At 36.6% G+C, this 24,861-nt stretch overlaps 1 protein-coding gene across 5 annotated transcripts in view; it reads left to right on the plus strand.

Annotated features, from left to right (window-relative positions):
* Positions 1 to 24,861, plus strand: part of LOC114945327 (uncharacterized) — a 67,196-nt gene that overhangs the window by 12,103 nt on the left and 30,232 nt on the right. For all 5 annotated transcript variants that reach the window (XM_029321479.2, XM_029321483.2, XM_029321482.2 and 2 more), the window contains exon 4: positions 19,623 to 19,712. The gene's annotated coding sequence lies outside the window, so the exon portion shown is untranslated. The remainder of the gene's footprint in view (positions 1 to 19,622; positions 19,713 to 24,861) is intronic.

A 24,861-nucleotide genomic window follows, 5' to 3' on the forward strand; every position in this document is an offset into this window, starting at 1 on the left:
AACTATCTCTATTATCTCGACATTATATCTATTTTTAATTGTCAGCTTATAATTTCGAAGTAGTATTTTATGAATATTTTTTTCTCTCTGATTGGTAATTAATTATTTTAATGAAAATCGATAAAAATATAGCGAGTTTAGCGTTATTATAAGGACATGTGTATTATTCATCAGGTGCATGTTTTTCTGATATAATTTGCGCGTGTAGCGCAGAATCCCTGCGCGATCTCGAATCTTGCAGCCTCCAATCGACTGAGGACACGTAGACGGATTACTCACGCAGGAAGAAATTCACTGATTCCATCGAACCAGTATTATATATATAGCTTTGACGTCAATACACATAGACCTTAAAGTGCTCGTCGTCGAATATGCGGTGTGTGACGTGTGTGAAACTACACCTTTTCACAGGCGAGAGGCTTCCACGGCTTGATCCGTATTTACGTACCAATAAGCGTAAAATTGGCCTAACTGCTCTGCGAAGACGAGCGAGGTGAGTGAGTGAGAGAGAGGGCGTCTCGTATAAGAGAGAAATGAGAGGAGAGGCCGGGCAATCATGCGTAATTGAATTCACCTTTGTGCTTAAGAGTGGGTTCGGTGCTGTATGAATATTCAATTCCTCAATTTGCCGCGCGAGCATACACGTTCAATTTGGCGAGAAGCGTCAAGGAGTTACGGAACGGCGCTTCAGGAGCGACGAGACACACCATCGTCGACGAGCAATTAGAATCGGGCTCTCTCTCTCTCGTGTACCGAGAAACAAACCTAGTTTGACAGCGCGTTTCTGCTCGGCAAACACGTTCGATCTGCCTTGCTGGCTCTAGATATTTGTCTTCTCAAACAGCAACGGTCACACCCGGTCGACGGGAGACCGAGAGAGAAAAAGCGACGAATAGCGATATACGCGCTCGCCGTAACGAAAATGTACGTTTTATTAGGATTGATTGCAGCCAGTACGGTAAGTGGCAAGATCGTAACGACGAAATTTTATTGCCAGGAAATCGGTCTCGCGTCGCACACGAGCACACCTTATGTAATGTATGTCGAGTTTCGCTCGAGATGAAATGTGATTGCTACATAATTCGAAGTAACTAAAAGAAAATTTCTTCATTTTATTATATATTATATAACAAAAAAATTTATTTTATACATACATATAAATTTTTATTATATATATATATAATATAAAACACATTTGCGCGAAGGATACTAAATGAAAGATTTAACTGTCTGAATATCTGAAAATATAAGTTAAAAAAAATCTTCTACATCCACTCTCCGAATATCCGCGGTTTTTCGCGCGTGAAATTCTAGCGGTGTCTAGCAGCAATTTCTTTCCATGAATTCACCGCCATTAATTTCTTACAAACGGACGTGCAGTCGTTTAAATAAACTGTTCGTGTAACGATTTTCCAGGCGGGCGAGCGGGTGGAAACGCGGGCGTTTGTTTTAAAGAGAGATTTTCGCCGTGTTTTCCTACGCGACCCGGCAAACCCAGGCTTTCGGGATTCACCGACACGTAGGACGTATGTACGCATGCACGCACGCACGCACGTCTACGCATCCCGACGCGACTGTACTTTGGAGCGACTCCAGAGCCGAATTTACGCCGGCGTATAATGGCATCGTGCGGGCATTACTTACACCCGATGATTACAATCAACAGCCATTCAGAGAAACCACCCTCCGGGGCGTGTACGCTCGCTGTTTTACTTTCCGTTTGAGCGATGCGAGCCGCCACGTGACCGCAATCACGACGCTGTTTGTAGGTACTTACGCAACTGTTTAACAAATACATCGGTGGGAGGAGAAAGTGTACGCTTTTCCGCAGGATCGCATGGATTAGTAGATCCTTTGCGAATGAGTATCGGACCGGAGAAAAATCATTCCGACCGTATATTCAATGCGAAAGAGATTCGGATTGACTATTCGCGCGTTTTATAGATTTATTTTATTCATTTCGTTTCTCAACACAGAACAGAAGATTAATTTAATTTTTCGTAATGTTTTTTCAATGATAAAGAGAGTAAAGAAGCGTTAATTTCAAGTTTATAAATATTTGCTTATTTAACAGCTGCAATTAAATTAATATCTTCTATAAGTTTATGTCATAAATTTTGGATCTAGTAAAATTAATAAATCGACATATACATCACGATAATATGCAGGCGTGACAAACGTCAGGAGATTATTCTGACTTTTGCATGATAAATAAACCACACATAAAATCTGTGAAATAAAAGATATAATTAAATGGAGGGTAATGATGTGCGAATCTGCCGTTAATGAGAAAAAAGTATCGTGGAGATAATGCATTTAGATGAATATTCAGTTTGCGTACAAGTTTTAATCACAATATCAAACAGTTAGCAGGATTAAATTAATATGAAAAGTCTGTTAATTTATATCTCAACAGATAAACTTCTTTTTATATAGTTTTAGCTTAATAGTTTTTCTGACTCTTTTTGCGTATATTTAATTATTTACTCTTGTATGTACTTTATGTTCTCTTTGTTGTCTGGCTATAATAGGTATACAAAACAAATCATAATGAAAATTAGTAGATGAATTTCCTATGATTTAATTCGCTTACACGAGATACGATTATTATCGGACATCCTGTCTTATATATATATTCAATTTTGATGTGTAATACAATTTTGGAGTTTGCCTTTATTGTTCGTCAAGAGTTAGAGAAACATTTAAACATTTATAACTAAAACTAAACAGTTGTGATTCGTATGATTGATATTGTTTCTATGCAGCGTTTTTTATTTTTTATTATTAAAATATGAAGCACGTGTTGTATATATTTTTATTTTTATTAAATAAACCGCAAAATTAAAATAAAATATTTTTGCTAAACGTAATATTTTTAGATAACAGTATAATCATATACCAAGTGTATGAAAAGAATTATTATATTAATTAAATTTACGAAATAATTGAAAGTAATTATTCAAAATAAACGTGTTCTAATTTTTTTGTGTTTCGAAGATTTGATAAAAGTTTATATCTGAATAATAGTACATAAAACTACTAAACTTCTGAATATTTGAGCTAATTTCTGCATTCTGACAACATTACGTAGCTCGGTAGCCAATAATAGTCGCTCTATTCTATTAATAGTTCAAATCATGATTTGGGAGATTTGAATTGTGATTCACATAGCACGTCCACGATTTATCAATGGCATGTTGAAAAAAAACCTGACCTAAATAATCCACGCGGAGTCCTGGAGTATGACCAATAATCTCGGTTCTCGTGCCAATAGAAAAGTCGAGCTCGGAGAACATCTGGTCTTGTTGGCGAAACCTCGATTGTCCTCGACGTTTCGGATTTTCTATTTCTATCTTTTCTCTTTCTATATATCCTTTTTTTAAAGTACGCTCGAGCGTGCGACTTTAGACGAAACTCAATACGTAGTTAAAATCTACAAAGACATGCCGATACTTTTTTCGCACTTTTCAGTTGTTTAGGTGTCGTACATCGCACCTCAAGGTGTCAAATCGTTCAGCTACTGTCCATCTGTCATCGAGTTATTTTTGTTGTGATTTATGGCTCTATTTACTCGCAAAAAATTTCATTCAATCTAGTTACACATACACATACACCACATCGAGCATTGAGGTTTTGGAATTTCTATTCGCATCCTTCTTGTATCCTTTTCGCATTTTTTTTCATGTTATCTTTCATTCTTCAAAGGACATACTCGAGCGAGCTCCACGTGGCTTTAATGAAATTCGATACGCAGCCAAAATTTAAGAATAGATATGTTACACAAATTTAATTTCATTCATTTTATTGTTAGTTAAATACGAGATTATAATGTCGATGTATAGTTTCGAGCATTTTCTCTGAAAAAGTAGGAATTAAACATTATTTATATCCCTTTACGGGAAAAGAATCTTTATTAAATTGTCTCAATTTATAATAAGATTTATTGATCATATTGTTTCGATGAATGAATTTGAAGTAATGTAATTAGATGCATATTTAACCACAGACTCCGATCTGTTTCGTTATTCGTCATATGAACGCGATCGTGTCAATAAGTCATTCATCGGTGATAGAATGTCATTAGTTAAAAAAAATAATAATCGATAACATGATTAAAAATATCGAAATGTCAAACATAAATTCAACACACACATTTATACTGTTTGTCATTTTAGAAACATACACTAAAAATATTAGCTATCATAACTAAAATTGAGGCATGATAACTAAATTTTCTGTAATATAGGGACAATTAAAATGTAGCTATAGTAATTAATTTTTTTTCGTGTAGTATTGCATTTGCTACAAGTTGCGACATTTGTAGACAACTATATATTTTTTAATATTATTTTTATATTATTATGGAACCTTTTATTTAACAATTCTTTCCTTCGCTGCATGTTGCGTTATAAAAAAAGTACATTTAGAATGAGAATCGAGTAGGTAACGGATCACTGTCCATAGGCATTAAGTTTAAGTGTCCGATGGCGCCGCGTCGCTCTTAAATGCGTTGCGTCTTCCGTACGGAATCCTCATCACGTGATCTTCGTGACTTGGTGATCTGCGCCTCGTAGGGACCCGACATTGTCATACTGCGTGAGGAAAAAGCCAGAAGCGACTGCCGGATTAATGTCACTTGGGTTTGGATAACACAGGTGGGTGCCAAGAAGTGGTGAAAGGTTAGCCGTTGATAGATGAACGCGATCGAAGGTTTCTAAATTTATTTATAGCCACATAAATAATGACGGACGCGTACGATCGTAAATAACGGGGACATAACCCGCTGAGAATTCCCTATCTGAAAGCACTTTACACCGATCCTATAAATTACAGAATCTAAATTTCTGCGACTGTAAAATAAACAGAAACCGAGAATTACATAATCAAATAGAAGTATCTCCTTTTGATTCGACAAAACTATATATGTGGACTCTCAATATTTAACCAACACGTAAATCTCATTTACTATTTATAGTATTACGAGATTCAATGACATTTAATCATCTTGAAGATTTTATTTTCATGGAATCGTAATACTTGCAACAGAGTAATTATTGCCTTATATTATTCTGCGTAAATATATATTTTCTATTTTAATTTGCTGTTTGATTGCGATTAAAACTTTTGAAAAAGGGAGGAAGAAAGATGTAAACGTTGATTAAATATTTGCCCACACACGCATTGTTCTCTCTGTTCCGAAAATATTTCCCGGCGCTCTCTCGCACGGTTATATCTAAATCAGGCCGTACTCGTTGCGTGAAAAAACGGCGAGCTTCGCATACGCACCCGTGCCATTAGACGCGGCGCATTACGTTTTGTTCTGCGTTTAATTTTGGCAGTTTTCGCCGCGCCCTCGCGCGCTAACAAGCGTCGCAGGCGCCGCAGCGGCGGCGCGTAATTAACAGCACTAATTTTAATTGCTATGCAACAAAGAGCGGATGAGCGCGGATTCCCACGAGACTCCTATGAGCGCTCCGTTGATGAACGATAATTTCGGCAGATTCTCTCTCCCTCTCTGTCTTTCTCTCGCATTCTCTTCCTTTCCATTCATTTTTGCCACTCGGCAGTTATTCGATTCGTGGCAGGAAAAAAGCCCCCTCTCATTGAAAGTCGCGATTTAATTTTCGGTTTCCAAGAGAGGCGGGATTCGCTTGTGAAATAAGCTTGCAATTCGGGCTGTTGCAGTTTCTCGCATGAGAAAACACGGGGCAGAGACACGATGGCTTCTTCAATGGCCGAGCAATAAGCATTTGCGTCTAATTAACGGATAAAGTATGCGAAAATTAAACTTTATAGCTTAAATTCATGTAAATGGCTAAAAGTAAAACGTTTGCTCGGTAAAGAAAATTGCGATTCGGATTTATTTATATCGATCAGCGTGAGTAAAACCGAATACGCGCGAATAGGTTTGGCGAAATAAAAAATTCGGAAAATGCTAGCGATTGGATCGTCAACGTTGATGAAACGGGAAAAACACCGATGGCCCGCGATGGAAAGCGGTATACGCATGGCCCGGATAATCACATCGGACACTGATCGGTGGCCAGACAGGTGAGCCAGCGATGAAAATCCCATCAGGGTGGTAGTCATGAATAAAAAATTTGTATCGGCCTATCAGGGCATCTGGTTGACCAGACACCCCGCATTAAGGCTGATATCCAGAAACACTCTGCGAGATTGTTATACTATCCCCGGTCTACCCCTCGCGCCGCTCTAACGCCCCGCAAATTCGATGGTCCGGGTAAACTACCCCTTATTGCCGCGCTGATCGACTCTGACGAGAGGGGTAATCGAGCCAGTTTTTCGCCCGTCATTTTTCCTTCTGCCGGGACACAAAACTAATAAAAGCGATCGATTGTGTGCGTCATGCGATCCATTTATGTTTCTGTATAATATACCAAATTCATTTTCGAATATATAAGTATGTAAAAATTAGCTCTTTCAAAATAGCAACACCGTGCTGTTTATATATGCAAATCCTATGAAAATGATAAGGCATATAACGCTTTCAAGGGATGACGTATAATGAGCTTAATTCCAGATTTGATTATCTTTTTCTTTGCAGACGCGCGTTTAACGGATACAAATGACGTGCCAAACGAATATAATCGTATTAAGTCGTCGTGTGTGACTAAAGTTTTCTCCCACTATTATCCTTCCTATCTTCCGATTCCATCTCTTTTTTATTCGTCGGATTTTAATCTCGTAATGTCAAAGCTGTGCTTGAATATTGAGGATCATTAGTCAAACTGTCATACTGATATTAATAGTCCACAAGTATCGAAGTATGCACTCTATGGAAATGCATTTCATTTATTTCCCGGCCGGTGGAGTGACATTGTTGAATGACTTTGGCCTCTTTTTCTCGATTTTTCTCCCCAACCGTCTCGGGTAGCCGTCTTATATTATGCTTTCGCGATCCGAGAGCTTGACGATGAATTTGCACCTTTTCGCGATACGAAATCACTTTACAAACCATTATAGCAGACGCAATATATGTATATTACGCAGATTGAAATAGCGTTTGGTATGAGTATCGTGATGTAATTATTATTATCATATATTCAGCTCTTAAATATTAAAACGTTAAATAAAATAATTTTTAAAGTTTTTGATATCAGTGAGAGAATTGCAGAATCTAAAATGAATGAAGGATGAAAATATTATTTATATACTTTTACGTGTATTTATATATTGTACTTCTTCTATCTATTCTTTTATACGTTATAATATTATATAAATATAGAAACAACTTTGGTGCCACCGTCGCAATGAAATTGTTTATTCATTACTAGATACATTATTTGAGACGTAGAGAATACGATTCATTACCGGGAAATGCAGCGGTAAACGCAGTGACTCATAATTTGCATCAGTTGACATGCGCCAAGTAATCTAAGGAACATACATTACGATCCCTGTATTAAAAATAACTCGGCCGTTATTCTATCATCGTGACCACAGGCACTTTCTGCTCTGCCATTCGATAAAATCTTATCTCATTATTTCACCTATAGTTATGTCGCGCCGCCCGCTACCAGGATCTGACCGTACATACAAAAAGAACACTACCACTACCGAGATAAGACTAGCCGCAGCTGCAAAATCGAAGCTCGAAATCACGCTACCGGAATTCACGGCGAAACAGGCCGATAAAATTGAACAGGTTTCAGTGCGTCCTTGAAATTGATCACATTCCGTAGCGTGCACTCATACGGAGCATATAAGATTAAATCGAAGAAAATGTGCGGCAATATATAGGTATACATATATATTATATGAACAAAAATCAGAAAAAATAGAAGTATAAATACCACGTGAAATTGCATAAATAATTTTCATCTAATTTTAGATTCTGCAATTATTTCATTGATATGAAAAATTGAGAAATCATTTTGATAATATTTTACACACGCACATTTATATTGGTAAACGATAACGAAATAAAGAAAATGAAACTGCAATCTTGTTGTCGCGACGGAATAGCTATATGGTAAAAAGCTTGGCGGTGCATCGTCGACTATGTTATTTGCGAACCGCCGACTTCCCGTACCGTGGCATTCGTCAGGGACACACCGGCTGTTGTACGCGGAATAATTAGCAGCATCGTGCAAGGTGTATAGGGGATCTAACAAGGCTAGCTAGTCTGCTAGCTAGCGCGTGGGGGCCTTACGCTCAAGAAGGCGCCCCTGCGAATCGCACCGTTGGCATCTTAGGGGCCCAGGTAGGGGCCCAACGGTCGGATGACTCATCGGGACCCCAGACATAAATGATGCTCATGATGACGACGATATATCGTGGCGGTGGCAATGACTACGGAGACCCCTATCGCGAAGTCACCCCCTTGACGATAATGCAACGTGTACGAACGCGTTCTTAGTCATCAAGTCATCCGGAACCGCACGAGCTTCTATAGTTTATTATTATAATTTTTTTATTTTCTACCGTTCGCTTCCTCGTCGGTTTCACCACCTGATCCGTACACGTGTGTGGAGCTGGCGAGACTAGACCGATGTCTAGGTCAACGTACGGCGTGAATTTACTGCCGATCGCGTGAGTCATCGCGCGCGCGGACCGGTGCAAATGACTTTGCAGGAGAACGAGCCACGTCTCTGACGCGAAAGTATGACCATCTAGGAATACGTCGCGTTTGGCGGGTCGGTTTTCGTGGAATGCCAAGTATTTTGGGTCGACGAACTTCGACATTTGTCGGCCGCGAACGTTGCCGCGCCGGTGCATATACGAATACGTTAACCCGAACGACTGGGGGCGGAGACTAATTTTTATGGACCCGGAGATCGAGAAAAATATCGCCGTCGTCGGACCGGACGCGCCGCATTTAGATATTCGCGCGAAGTTTCGCAGAAAACATTAATGATGAAATATAGGTAGTATAATATATACATTTATTGACGAGATTAATGGAAATTATTTATTTTTCAACTGAAATTGTCTTTATATTTCTCTACTACACAGAAATATTATTTTCGACACAAAAACATTGGTAAAAAAATGTTATAACGTACTCGCGGATTTTCAAATAAATTTTAGAGAAAGAAAAATTATTGTTCGACTGAAAAAACATCGACTTCGATATTAAGACATCAGTGAGTTGAAGAAATATTAACAGAAAAAATTATGCGAGCGTCGATTAGCCTTATTGTTAATTTATGGATAAAAAACGGTCGTGCACTCTGGAAAACACCTCGGCGCGGCGGAGCAAGAATCGTTTTTCAGATTGCAATAATAGAATGTTTTTGTTCGTACTTTGCCAACAATGCGTTCGGCCATCCAGCCACTTGAGCGGCGTAGCTGCAGGGCAATGATACATGTGCAAGTGGAACACCGCTGCTAATTGGTTAATCGTGTCCATCAGTGCGCCCCGGAGAGAAAGACCGCGGAAAGCCGAAGGCGGTATACTCGCGCGAATGTCGAGAATAATTTTTTGCGCGTTAGCTAGACTGCACCGGACTAAGTAGTAAACTAACCGAAAGTATCATTCCGCGAAGTCGATCCGCTACCACGATCTGAGCAACGAGAACACATGTAAGATAATAATATCGTGCGTGGCAAACGCGTAAAAAAACTAATTATGTGTACGTGATTTGAAGATTAACGACTTATCGGTCGGCTTAACCATTCTTTTCATCTGCTCTCTATTTTTGTCTTATTATTAGTTAAACTTATATTATTTTGTCGTGTTTTTTTGATCGATGATTACAATATATTATTGCGGTAGTAATTAATCAAGAGGATTATTATTTTTTATATAAATAATATGCACCCTATATAAAAAATGAAATGAGAAATATATTTCCCTTTCTTTCTCCGTCTTGCATCATCTGTGATTCTTCTCTCTCTTCGTTCATTAAACTCCTAGCTCTTTCTTTCCCACTTCTAACCACTTCTTACCATATATCCTCGCTTGAAGACCAGTAGCCGCTAATTCGTTTAGCGAAGGCACACTCTCGAGCCTCGAGAATAAAGAGTGGGAAGGAGGAAAGAGAAAGGGGAAGGCAGAGAATTGCACAATCAAGCATTGCCCTCTTCGAGCGGACGATGGTTCCTAAGCGTGACGCATAACTTATACGACTGGAACCAGAAACAGGTGACACAATTCCACCAATGAGTCGCGCTCGAATAAAACAGCTTCTGTGTGCGTCCATGAAAATGCATAGCTCGCGATACGATAAGATAATAGAGTTGCATCGCGCAATCAGATTAACGTTATCTATAAACACGGAATTCCCACCTTATTCATTGTGCATCTGAGAAAATCTATATATTAGAAATATTATTCGAGTTATTAAATTATATATTTGTAGAATATATTAGAATTATTAAATTTATTTAGAGAGTTATGAGAGAGAACATTTCTTGAAATAGAAATAAAGAACGGTTCGATATTTATTAGATGATGAAATTATGTCAAATCGAGAAATGACATTACGATTACGAAATGCGAAAGTTGATGAGTCATGCGGTATTTTTAGATATGAAATCTGATAAATCCAAGCGCGCAGGACTATACATTAAAAGCGACAACGATGTCACGATTTACACTGATACAATTGAAGCTCATAATATTTCACGCGCGAGATTTAATAAGCGAAATCAAATAAAATTACATGTACGAATTGTTGTTATTCCTTCATTTTTTCTTCAAGGAGCAGCCGATTTAGCTCAACATCTCGTAAACATTACTTTGATGTAAGTCTGCCTATCGCAACTCTTTATCCTAATAGAGCGCTAAGATTTTCCTCGAGAATCTTGTTTGCTCACGATAAGATTTTCCTCCTTCGTAAGTGTCTCGCAACCGGAGACTCGAATTTCCCTTGCGGCGAGCATGTTTTTTTCGGTCGAACGGGTCACTGAAACAGCGAGATAACGAGTGCATATAACCCTGCAGGCGAACGATGCAAGGTTGCATTCGGCTGCTCTCGTGTACGTATTTGCAGATCCCACGGGGGCGAAAAAAATCCGAGCACCTCTCTAATTATTCATCATCGTGTCCGAGAGAGAAAAAAAATAAAAATTGGCGAGAGCCCGGCCGTTTCCTCTCCACTAATACTTTCATCCTAAAGAGGATTTCCGAGAGCCGAGTCCCGGGTTTGGATTAACGAGAAAACTCTACGAGCTCTTCTTTATTTCTCTTTGGCCAAAAATATGTTTTTTCCGACTCGGTAGTAGAATTTATGTGGCGAAAGAGCCACAACGTGTTTGGGGAAATTTGAAATCATCGAAGCAAAACCTGTTTTAAATTACGTTTAAATACGACGAAGACAATTAAAATATAATATGTATTTAATCGTAAAAATTTTCTTTTGTGCAACTCCGCATAAAAATCTTAAAATTGTCGATAAATGTCATTATAGCTGCCGACAACGATACTTTTTTCGGGTAGCGAGCGTGAAGTTACGCCCGTCTTCGTGACCAGAAGTAATACGGTAAGGTAAATGGATGATGTTAAAAAGAGTTGAAGTATAAATTCGTAAATTGTCGTGTCATTGACTCGTTGCGAAAATGCGTGAGCATGAAGAGATAATAAGCCGGAGTGAAAAGGAAGAAAGGAACGATCAGCATGACATCACTCATCCATAATTATTGCGTTTCAGGACGCAACGACTTCCTTTTTACGGATTCGGTAAATAACTTCCGTGAATCACAACTGCAAATCATAAAAAATGATGAATGCGTGCAATCTTTTTCTACAATATTTAGCCTTTTTATTTAGCTCGAATCTTTTTCCTTTTTTATAATATTAAAAATAATCTTATAATTGTAATCTTATTGATTGTATAGGATTGTGAGAATTGTATTTGGAGAAAAATATCAGTTTTTAGTTAAAAAAAAAGCTTATTTTAATTTCTTCTTATCCTCTTAAAGAAAAATTCATATAATCAAAATATTTGAAAAACCGAACAACAGATAGATGCAAGTTATTATGTATTCATTTATTATTGAAAAAAATATATCTTTTTAATAAATTGAGAAAGCAATTTAGAAAAAATGCATAAAATTTTGTATAGAGACTTTAAAGGAGAGTAGTCGAACATAAAATGTCAGACGGCAGGTAGTCACACGCAGGTTAAACGTCACAAGGTGGAGCCGTACCGGATTACGTGGAGAGTCATCAGTGGATAAAAGAAATGAGAGTGGGAAGGGAAAGGAGAAGGACAGCGAGGGGCAAAGCAAGGATCGGCATAGCCTCACTAACCCATAATTTCCGAAAGGGCTCTCAGGCCCTCGGGCCGAACAGAGAACCGGTAGATGATTCCTTGGAATCGCGAAAGCGAGTTTATATACGTAGTCTGGTCCTCCGTGCATCCCAAGGGTCAAGGAACGTCTCTTATTGGTCCGGACGCGAAAAGGAGACCTGGTCGAGGCTCTTTCCGCATATTGCGGCTGCACAGCGCGAACTTATTGTTAGAATAATTCATCGTTACTTTTTGGCTTCCCGTAATAATCTCGCGTAACGCCCACCGATTATGCGCGCGTTGACCATCGCCGCTGGCGATTTCCCATACGGCAACACCATAGGGCTCCTCTCTGTTCACTCCCCCATACCGCATTTCCTCTTCCACTCGTGGGTCTATCCATCAGTTTCTCTTTCTTTCACTGGCTAAGCATTGCTCTCTCTGGCGTTTATTAAAATGCATCGTGTAGAAGGCGCACCGGAGCATCCCTATTCGTGGCTCCCATAACAAAATTACTGTGATTAGGACCTCTCCCTCCCACGCTAACAACCGTTCTAGCTTGTGCCCTAATTCTATCTTCATGACGATACACAGAAAACGCACGCGTTTCGCTCTTTTGCTCGCGCAATCCAAGGTTATTGCTGTCTAAGCCCTTCATAATTGTTCTTTTTTGTTACTTCTTTTTTTCGTGAACCGTGTCGTTTGGAAGGTTGAGACGCGATTTAACTTCTAGTTCCTCGTACTGATTTATCTCCACTCGCGGTAGAGTCGAGGACGATCTAAGCATTTATGGGGATTTTAATCCGCCTGCATGGCGAGCTTTAAATGATTCTCTTCCTTCTGTCTTTATATTGAATTCCCCGAGACTCTCTTATAGGCCAAAAGGGTTTTATGGCCGATAAAAAAAACCAGTTGTGTGCCAGCGTGCTTCTACAGCGTATCGTTTCCATTCCATCAGATCTATCGATGTTATTCCGATATACTGAATATATCTGCTGCTCGCTATACCCTATAATTACGTGGCTCGAATAACGCGTTTAATGCTAATGTAATTTCGTTCCAGTAAACGATCGTTCTGTATTCCTTTGTTCTTTTATTGTTCGACTATCCGCATTTTAAAACATTGAATGTGTGTGCGTGCGAATCGATTGGATAAAGAATAATGAATTTTCCGTCAAGGCATAATTTAATTTAATTTTGCGAAACATGTGCATTAATATTTTATATATTTTGTATAATTTTATATTTTATTTTTTATGCTTTCTATATTCAATTAAATGAAAATAAAAGCAAACGAAATTTAAAGAGAAAAAGAGAGAGAAGCTATATTTAGCTTTGTTCTTATAATGGAACGTCAATATAATATTGCGAATAAAATTTGCATTATTGGAACATAATTTTTTGTGAGCCTTTCTCCGTCTGACTACAGACGCACCTGTTTCTTTCGGATCTCGCAGGTAGAATATCATAAAGTTGACATCACTGCCGATATCACCTTTTTCCAAAAATATTTTTCCACGCGAAAAACATCATCTGTCGATTTATTTCATCTTACATTTGCCAGTAAACTTGGATCAACCGAGGGGAATTTTTCCAATGCGCAGTAGAGACTCATCGATATATCGCGGGATTCACCGGACGAGTCTCGAAAGTCTCAGAAAACCTTACCCGATTCCAGGAACTACGTACTTCTCAGGCGAAGAAACGAGAAAGGAGAACCTTTTTTGTCCTTCTCACAAGGAGATGCCATAAAGATAGGGACCTTGTCGACGAGCAGGACCAGTTTTCAGGTCTTTAGCCTCCCCTTTCTTCTCTCGTTTATTACGTGATGCCATGCGAATCTTTTTAGAAATCCCAACGAAAACAGACGAAGAGAAACGACAAGAAAAGGAGCTGAAGAGAGAACGGAGAAATGAGGACACAATACACAAGATGTTGCCAGATGTGACATCGCCGCATGCTAAGAAACCCTCGAAATAGATACTTGCAAATCTTTTGTGAAGCTATGTTATGGTATAGAAATACACCGCTTGATGATGCGATTATAGGCGTATTTAAATAGCGACAAGCTTTCTTCTTTTGAAAATTGGTTTAACATTCCGATTTGAAGAAACAGCATTAAGTCAGATTAACACAAGTGAAAAAAAAAACAAACTTGAAGAATTATAAATCTAAAATCTGAAAACTACGCAGTTTCGTGGAAGACTAATAGGTATTTGGCTTTTTGCATGGCCCTATATTTCCTTTCCTAAACCTTTTTTTCAAAACAGAAAAATAAATCTTCTTTTAGTTTTGAAAACTGTAGTCCTGGAAAAGAGAGGGACCACCGTAGTAAGCTTTAAAAGGTCTAGGCTCGAACTGATCAGTAAACAAAAGTATTTATTTCAAAAGTAAACCCTCTTATTTACTTTTAAGATTTAGACACAGATTCTTTAGGAGCAGATAAATTTACATAAAGTCATAAAATTAATAAAAAAGTAATTATATCCTATAAGTTTGATGCGTAAGAAATCAAATAATTCTATATTTTGAAAATAAATTTGACAGATTATATATTGCGTGTCATATAAATTTATCACAAACAAATTTAGTTATAGGATTATATGAGAGAGAGAGAGAGAGAGAGAGAGAGAGACAGAAAAGAAGAGAAAATAATGAATAAATAAATTCAGAATCTTTGATAATGTTATCTCCGAATCCAAAGATAAATAACAATTTCATGCGCTCTCATTTCTTTTATAATCGTGCCGTTTTATATTTCGTGCATTTTTAGAGAACATCTGAGTGTACGAACAGTTTGTGTGGTGACAAGGGGAACTATTCGAGTCGTAGTAGCAGACCCGTTAAAACGTTGACCTGTAAACTTCGTAGTAGATCTATTGAAACCTTTGCAGGTGCAGTTTTGAAGGGAAATAATAGGTACCCGGGAAAAGATGACGAAATGACGTCTTTCACACCATTTCAAATCTCTAATCGCGCAAAACAATTTTCAGATTATTACATCTAACAATGAAATGTTTTTATTTAATTTATTTACGAAATATCATTAAGACAAAATTTTATTGTGAATTATGTGTGAGATTTAATTTGAGCGTTTTTAATTAATGCATTTTTAATATTAGGAAGAGTATCTATAGCATATCTATGAAGTCCTAATGGAATATATATGTGTGTATGTGTGTACGTAAAAAATATATTTAACCATTTTCAAACTATTAGGTCCAAAAAATCCAGGATTCCGAAAAAAATTAAAAAATTATTTGAAACGCACTCCTACAGAAGTGCTGAATATATATTAATAGAATAGATCTTAAAGCTGCTTAAAAAGTGAAAAATAAATTCTCTGTTCATGCATCCATTTGTCTAAGTTCCATATAAATGCATTACTGACACTATCAGCTATAACTGTATATTCTAGATTTTTAATGTAATTAAACATATTTTTTTCAATAAACACTTTTAATATATATTTTAAATAATTACTTGAAAAATCTCTTTTCGTTTTTGATAAATATTAGAATAGTTGTTATAAAACTTTTATATTTAAAAAAATCTCTAGATAAAAAAATGAGTAAAAAGGTAAGAATGTATTAAAAAAAAAATTTTTTTTATAGATGTGCAACATGGTGTCATTGTGATACATTCCGCAAGAGAGCTATGTTATAAAATTGTAAAACGCACTTTCGCAGATTTACGAGTATGTCCGAGTCCGTAGTAGCTTTTGTGTTCCCGAGGCGAGATAACATTACGCGCATTTAATAAATCGTATGCATTTTCAGGTCGACCATAATACGCGATAAAATTTTATAGTTCGCGTTTAAACGCGCGCGATATCACTCTTTTGGCCCTCTCTTTATTTCCCCAGTCTCTGGGAAGAGATCGGTCAGATCTCTCTTTGTCATCTCTCGCGGCAACGTGAAATATATATCGAGGAGCATTTATAATCCGCTCCAAAGCCGGCCGTTGTTCGCGCGTTATCGGCTAAAAATATCGGCCGCTCCATGCAACCTCGCATCCTGCATGAAAAATCGTCTTCCTGGCGCGTTTCCTCCCGAAACCGACGTCGGTCGCGTCTCGTCGTTTCATGCGAAATTAACGAGATCGCGCGCCGCACGAAAATGCAAGTTGGCAGATCCGGCCGCGATTAGAAGCGCCTTATTACCGAATTATGCGGTGAGCGACTTCCGGCCGACGAACATCTCTTAATTACACCGCGTGCAAGTTAAAACGTTCGTGCCGCAGATCCACAATTTCCGAGAAAAATAATTCTCGTCAGAAGTCTCGCGTACGAAATTTCTACGAACGGACGTTGACGGTTTTGCTTTCGATTGAAAACAACAAAGGGAAACGAGATTGAAACGTGAAGTAAAAGAACAAAGCAAATTGCAGGTAGTGGACTGTATTTTATTAAAAAAGCGAAAAAATTTGACATTTACTTTAAAGTTAGTTAACACATTTAATCTGAAAATTCAGAGTCTCTCTCAGATACTTTATTATATTTTCATTGTGAATACATCACAAATTTCTAATTGAAATCTAATTAAGAGAAAACAGCTTTGAAAAAGACGCATAAAATTCACGCAGATGTCAAACAACAACGAAAAGACTGTTATGTGGAAAAGCAAATATTTTTGATTTATATAGGTAAATGTAAATGTTATATTTGTTCGCTTATTTTTACTCTACATATTTTTACAAAATCTCTTAAGATTGTATTTTTTTAGATTCTAAACATTTAAAGTGTGGAAAAAATCAACATTTCGAAGTTTTAGACGAGGATACTCTTTTCACACGTCGCACAATAGATTTTTGTTTGCACATACAATTTAAATCTTCGTTTATGTATATCTCCAATAAAAAAATATTTAAAGGCAAATTTTGTATAAACTCTTCCTGTCATTCTTGGAAAGTTGATTTTTAAATTCTAAATACTCTTCAATATATTTTTTTACACAATTAACATTTAGAAAATGTAGAAGAAAAATTTTAAAAATAGCATTTCTGAGAGAATAATAAGCAATCAAATGAAATGTATAATATATTAATTTTTTTCTAGTATTGAGAGGTAATTTGAAATAGAAAACTTACCTATTTTATATAATTAAACCATTCTATCATAATAAGATTATGTAATGCACATAAAAACATGCGATAAGATTGCATGGCCGTAATGTCGTTTTATTTCTTCGAATGAATCATCGAAATCGCTTCCTCTTCATGGTGGTGTTCTGAATTCGACTAAACATTCAGCGGTCAATGCGAAAATCCATCCCTTCTTTAAAATCTCGGATCGACCGGTTGTTGGGTCGAACCTGTTTCTTTGAAAAAGTCGCATCCCGTTTATGATTCATCCCGTTTCTGAGTAACCTGTTTGATATTCTGCTGAAAGTCCACCGCAATATACCTTTCGCCTTTGATGAGTCAATGATCACAGATATCACGCTTGTACACAAACAAATAACATCAATTATATTACTTCTTTCCTGCACATAACTGTTATTTTTTCCGCGGTACATTCGACAGATCGAGGATTAAATAAGTCGATCAAATTGGAAATGCAGAAAATAACATGCAGAATCGATCGATTGATGATATTTCACATTGTGCATCATAAATGTATCTCATATTATATTTTTTATGTAAAACATGCACAAACGCAATGTAAAATATATATAAAACATATAAAGACGAAACAGTTAAGAATTTAATAATAATGTGAAACAAATTTAAATTTTTATAGGTTATAAAAAAAGTAAACGCGAATATGATAATCAATTTCAAGAAAAATTAATTTTTTATTGAAACTAATTAGTTATGTACAGAACATAAATTTTTCCTGGGGCGATATCAAATAATTAAATAAATCTCAATTCGACATTGATATTATTTTAATAAATCCCCTGATTCTTCTAACAAAGCATAGATTTAAATATAAAGGTGATGATATTTAAAGCAAAGTAGATTTACGTTATCTTATCAGTAGCCTTCGATTCGTATACTCTTATTGAAAAAATTCTAAAGCTATCGAATGATCACAATCACTTTAGGCTCTTGCTTAGGCAATAGGAACAGAAAATAGAAAATTCACCAATAAGAAAAGGGAATAGATATTATTCTCTATTAATTTTCAATTAATTCTCTATTATTTTTATTGGTGGATATTCTCTACTGTCTGTTCTTATTGCCTGTTGCCTGGCATTGTGCAGGGGTCTTTTGAAGTCGATGCAAATATTAACTCAATAAAAAAATTTATTTTACAATTATTTTATATAATAAGATCAAAGCGTACAATATGATTAACAAAATTTTTCTGCCTTTTTACTTGTAAAATAGCGAATGTCTAACAATAAAAAATAAAAAAAAAATAAAATAAAATTTTTCATTATTATTAAAGTCCCGTGAGGAAAAGGCCGAGATTTGTTTATTCTATAATTCCAATCCTATTTTAATATTATATTATTGGAACAAAAAAAGAATAATACAAAAAGAAAAAAGGAAATAATCTTGACATTTTTGCAGAAAACTAAATAAAAGAGGTTTAGGCTTTAAGTCGGTTGGGGATGAAAATGATTCATTGTGGTCCAGCCAATAGAAAAGGCAAACCTTGTGACGCCTACTTATCACGTCATTCTCATTGGTAGACGTGTTTTCAGATGATAGATTTTTCCCCTCTTCTTTTTGTCCTTTAAAAAGGACGCGCAACAACGTCAGTCTTATTTCCACAATTACGTTCAGATCAGTTAGGCATCAGTCTCAATTTGTATGTGAGAGAGGAACTTTGTGACAACTGTCGGCGTATTTTTGTCAGTCATATTTGTGTAATACTACTAATTGCACCAGTAAGTAGTTTAATCTCAGATTTAATTCTGAATGCATCAATAAAAGTAAAGACCACGAAGATTATTTTGATTGAATCAGTGACGAGTTAAACATTTTGTGTGTAAAACAATGTGTGAAAACAGAAACAGAGAGCGAGTAAAGGGTGTGTACATGAAAAAAAGCGATATAGAGAAAGAGACAGAGAAGTGAACGCGAACGAAAATCGAGATAAAAAGAAAAAATGCAAGAGATAAAAAAAGTATAATTTATTCTAATTTTTTTCCCTCGGAATAAGTAAAATTGTAAAAAGAGAAACACGTGATATATACACATACAAAAGTTAATACGTACATAAAAACCACAACTTGATCCGGTTTACGATAGCGCATATCAATGCTATATTTCTAAGAATTGTATCATAATAACGAACCGTGAGCGAGAGATTAATTAAAAAAAAATATTTGTAATTACTTCATTATGTGTACGGATGGTCGATAATGCAAAAAAATATTATATATATAAATTATGCTCTGTCAAAATTATGATTTGCTATTTGAAAAATAGTTAATACAGTTTTGTCATGTGTGTCCTAATTTTATGTTCCAGAACACCGTCGTTTTCAATCGTAATAAGACGTTTTTTGCGGCAAAATTTCCAAGTCATCATCTTATCACGATCATCACGAAGAAAAAAAAGGTCAGAATATTATACATATCAGAAAATTTCTTTATGGAACATTAAAAAATATATTTTTTGTCACGATCGATTGTATATCCTTGTTCAAATTGTCGTGCAAAGTTCCTTCGAGAAGTGTTAGTTTATTCGTATAGTATAATATAGTTGATATAGTAGTAAAACTATTTAGTATATTTTATATTATTTATTACATGAAAGGACTAAAAAAATCTTTGCTAGTGACGCATAATTGTATTAATAATGTTGTGTACTACATAACATTGTGTATCAGTAAAGCGCTATTATGATAGTTTACGTTATAATTAGTCAATGATGACACAGTCTCTCGTGTGATACCTATACGGTCTCGCGAACTACTATAAATTGCAATCATCTTCATTACATCCTGATGATAGCTGGCCGCAAATACTTATCCCCTCAAGCACATACGTATGTATTTGTACTTGCGTACCTGCGCATTACATACTTATTCGTCCACTTTTGCGAGTACTCGGTCAATGATTATTTGTTTGATCGTTGTGTATGCAATTGGATATTTTTGCTCGTCGATCTCAAATATATTTTAACAACTATATTTGTTGAACGGGCGCGCGTCGTTCGTCACCATCGCAGCGTTTACGAACGCATTTGTCAATAACAGGTTGTAAGACACGTAAATCAAACTCTCCCGTCGTGCGTAAAATTGAAACAGCATCAGCATCGGGAGAAAAACCAAAATTGTCCCGAAACGTTTATTAAACTCGTCCCGTCGTGTGTATAAAAACGTGACCGAACGAGATCGGGCCACGATAAAAACGGTTTGCGCAGAATCTTTATCCGCGATCATAACTACGTTCGATATTTATCGTGACGGTTCACGGCTCCGCTGTCTGTTAAAAAACCGCAAGAACGCGGCAGACAAGAAACCTTGCGGCTAAAGAGCGACGATTTCGTTACCACATCCGCAAACACCCTCGCGAAGTTCCGGTCTTACGATCCATCATTCGTGTCCGCGGCTACATCGTAACATTCGTTGATATACGTATGTATAATAGAAAGGCTTCCCCGTAATGCAAAGCGAATTTTCCATCTCGATTTTATCGATCTCTCTTATTCGCGGGATCGTTTATTGTACTACTTTCCTTCGCTATTGAGATATATTGAACTTTCACTATTCGCGGCTAAATCGAGATCGATCGCGTGCTTTCATTCCCTTCAAAGGTACGAAATCATCAATTTGCTCTCTCTGTCTGCCGACTTGAAAAAAATCACGCGATAATTGCACGAAGAGCGCGACGAATGTAGGAACAAACGTGTAATCTTTTTCGTACACTTTAGTGCCATTTCTCGAGAAACTAATTCGCCGCGACTTCCTCCCTTGACACTGGGATTCACTTATCGTGGAAATCACCGTAATAAGCGCGTCAATGCGTCTCGAGGGTTTCGTGACTAACGTTACGGAACGTTCTCAGAACCAAGTTCTTTCACTCCGGCCAGTTAGCACGTAGGCGACGGCTTAAAATTGCAAAATTGCGGATATTAGTCTTAGTACTTTTGCAGCTGCGCGGTGAATCCGTACGTACATATGTACATAGACACACGTATAGACGCGCCTGTAATTGACGCACGAATGAGAAATTACGCATTGAGTTGTTTCGAGATGTTTACCTTTACCGTTTATCGCGTCTTCTTGTGTTTCTTATTTATCTATTTATTTATTCCGTCTCTCGAAATGGTTATCAGTGATAAACAGGAGAGTGCAGTCGAAATATTTGGCTGGAAGATTCTCCAAGTTTATATATTTTTTTTATCTTTGTTTTACTTGTGATAAGTTAATCTTATATACATATATTTTTTACTTGAATAAAATTGGTCTCGAATAATATTGTCCTAAAAACGCAAACGAGTGACCATGAAAAGAGATGCGTGCCTATTGTGTTTTTAGCTCTTTATTATTTTTCCTTTTTTTTTCTTTGCCTGTTATCAGCAACCGCACGTGGATGAACCGAGGTCGCGGTGGAACATACAATAATATTCGTGAGATATATATTACCAATATATTCGTGCGATCGTTTAAACGTCTAATATTTACAGAGAACGAATACGCGAAATCTGGTTCGATGAACTGCTAGAAGGGTGAACGCACCAATGTCCCGATAAAAAAATGATAAGGCATGCAATTCGTAACATCAACCTGATAAGTTGAGTCATCTTTCGTGATTCTTGGAGCATGCGGTTTTTTCTGTCGTTTCCCACGCTTGTCCCACTTTAAAATAAAAAAAAAGGAGGAAAAAGCGTAAACTATCGTTAGACCTTATTTATGAAGTGAGTATAAAAATATGCGTAAAACAATAAAATAATAATTTTTCCTCTGTGCGTAATTGCGGCAAACAGCTCCATTCTTGTCGGTCATCCATTACGGGGAGCGTTTAATAAACGCTACTCTCGCCGTTAACCTTGTAAACGATGGCAACAGCGTGTCTGTAATACTGCGAAGGGACATGAAACCCGTTCGAACATGTGGACGCGTGTCGCGCGACGAGCGATAACACTCTTCTCCCCACTGCGGTAATTGCCTCGATAATTAAGGCGCAGCGTTAGAATCGCCGGAGACCTTAAACCTTAGACCTTTCCTCCTTGCTGCGTTTCTATACCGATCGAACAGATATATCGAAATATATATATGTATACTGGGCTGTTTCGGCCTATCGTTCTCTAAATATACACTGCTATACTTTCTAAATTTTTTGGAGTGAAAACTAAACAATCTTATTCTAAAAGAGTGGAAGTTTACTCCAAAAGAGTGAGATGCCTCTCTTTTGGAGTAAAATTTTACTTTTTTGGACATCGTCAAAATCGGACTCTACTCTCTAAATTTCTTGGAGTAATAACTGAACAATCTCATTCCAAAAGAGTGGAATTTTATTCCAAAAGAAAGGAATCTTACTCTTTTGGAGTAAACTTCCACTCTTTTGGAATGAGATTGTTCAGTTTTTACTTCAGTGAGATTCCTCTCTTTTGGAGTAAAATTTCACTCTTTTGGACATCGTCAAAATCGGACTCTACTCTCTAAATTTCTTGGAGTAAAAACTGAACAATCTCATTCTAAAAGAATGGAATTTTACTCCAAAAGAGAGAAATCTCACTTTTTTGGAGTAAACTTTCACTCTTTTGGAATGAGATTGTTCAGTTTTTACTCCAAGAAATTTAGATAGCAGAGTCCGATTTTGACGATGTCATAAATTGTTTACACATGTATATATACGTGCGTGTCATGACGCAGATGCATAAGCACGCTTCTCATAAATGTGAAATTAGTTTCGTTTACAATTACTCAACAACGCTCGTTGATTACTGGAATTACAATTGCACTCTTATATATTTACGCGTTTATCGGAATCTTTGCATATATGTATTATTAAACCAATAGTTTTCAATCATCTCAATTGCATCATCTGCAGTTGATGAGTGTATGCTTATACTTTAACGGTACATGATATGAAAACCCTCTTGTTGGCATTGAGATTCCACCGTCGAGCAAATGAAGATATAGTGTACTTGTTTAGAGTTACGAACAGACGCGATAAAGGGGCATCTGCAATACACAAAGAGAATTTTTTCTTAGAATTTGCCCTGAAAATTGTAATCGTGGGATGATTCATATGGTATTGGAAGAATTTTAAGAGTTAAGTATTTATTCAGAATTACTCATACAAATTCTTCCAATACCATATTGTTTTACGATACCCTAATTTTTCAGGATAAATTCTAAAAAAATTATCTACATAGAGAGTCGTAAAACCATAAATCGTAAGAAAATGGTTATTTTTAAAATAACCGACTGTGGTTTGTCAATTTCGTATAATTTACGGCTTTTACGACTCTAGACAGTGCAGATGACCCTTGCACCAGGCGGTTCTTAATCTTTTTGAAGTTACGGAATACATTTGATCATAAGAAAAATTTGCGAAACACCATCAAAATTAGTAAGATTATAAAACTAATAAAAAATATGCATACTTTTTATTAAAAATTATAGAGTACGGATTATACAGGGTATCTCATTTTAACTTTGGCATCAAAATATTTTGTAAAGTCTAATAGATACGAAAAAATGTATTAAACAAAAAAAATTGTAGGATTTCGAGGGGGACATCTGATGATGATCCTTAAAAGAGCTTTCTTTTTGAAAACTATAATAAAACATTTTTTCATCAAGTACTTTTTCAATTATAAAGATTTTGAATTATAAAGGTTCCATTGAAAAAAATTAAGTTGAGAGTCTTAAGATCGTCATTAGATGTCCCTCTCGAATCCTACAACTTTTGTGTGAAACATTTTGTTTCGTATCTTTTAGACACCCTATATATTTTCTAACCCTCTCAAACTGTACTCAATAGAAGATCAGTTCAGACAGGTTCGTCGTGACCAAACTATGCACGCTCGAGAAACAAAGTACCTGGGGTCCGACCAGGCGATCGCCCACGCGACCTGCGTTGATTCTAAAAATATACAACCCGGTCCCTACGGTGCTACCGGTTTTAAATCTCGGTCGTCTGTATAACCGCCGTTGTACTCTTCCGTCGGAAAAAAGAAACAAAAACAAAAAGACACGAGCAGGATTGTGGAAGATATAGGAAAGAGTGAGGAATATGGTTGTCCTTGCCGAGGCGATTTTTTTTTAGGACTCTAAACTCGTAGATCGTTAATCATGATCGAGAGCACCTGCGACATTGACTCCGATCGTTGGTTCGAGAACCGCGAAGATGCTTATTAATCTGACATTTGCATCTGCGATTAATAGATTCCGCGAGGTATGATCGGGATTTTGTATGCTGGAAAATTGCACAGCGCTCGAGCAGCCGGTTATTTAAATTATTTAAATTATTTATTCTATTAACCTAATAAATTAGGGTAATAGATTATAATCGCGTTGAACGAGTACAATCTATCGATATAATCGATGATAAAATTTCCGGAAAGTAATCGATAAAAAAAACATGACGTGTGTGTAATAAAAATTTAATCAGAGAGTTCTCTTGTTATTTCATGTGTGTAATCGTATTATCATGAGAAAATTGTAAAGAATAATATAGCTCGAATATTGATTGAAACTGCTTATCAAAAGTTTAATGCATTTTCTAATTGTTTGCTGCATTGTATAATTATT

The sequence above is a fragment of the Nylanderia fulva genome, unplaced genomic scaffold, assembly GCF_048542155.1.
Source record: "Nylanderia fulva isolate GAGA-0341 unplaced genomic scaffold, ASM4854215v1 Scaffold2, whole genome shotgun sequence".
NCBI lineage: Eukaryota > Metazoa > Arthropoda > Insecta > Hymenoptera > Formicidae > Nylanderia > Nylanderia fulva.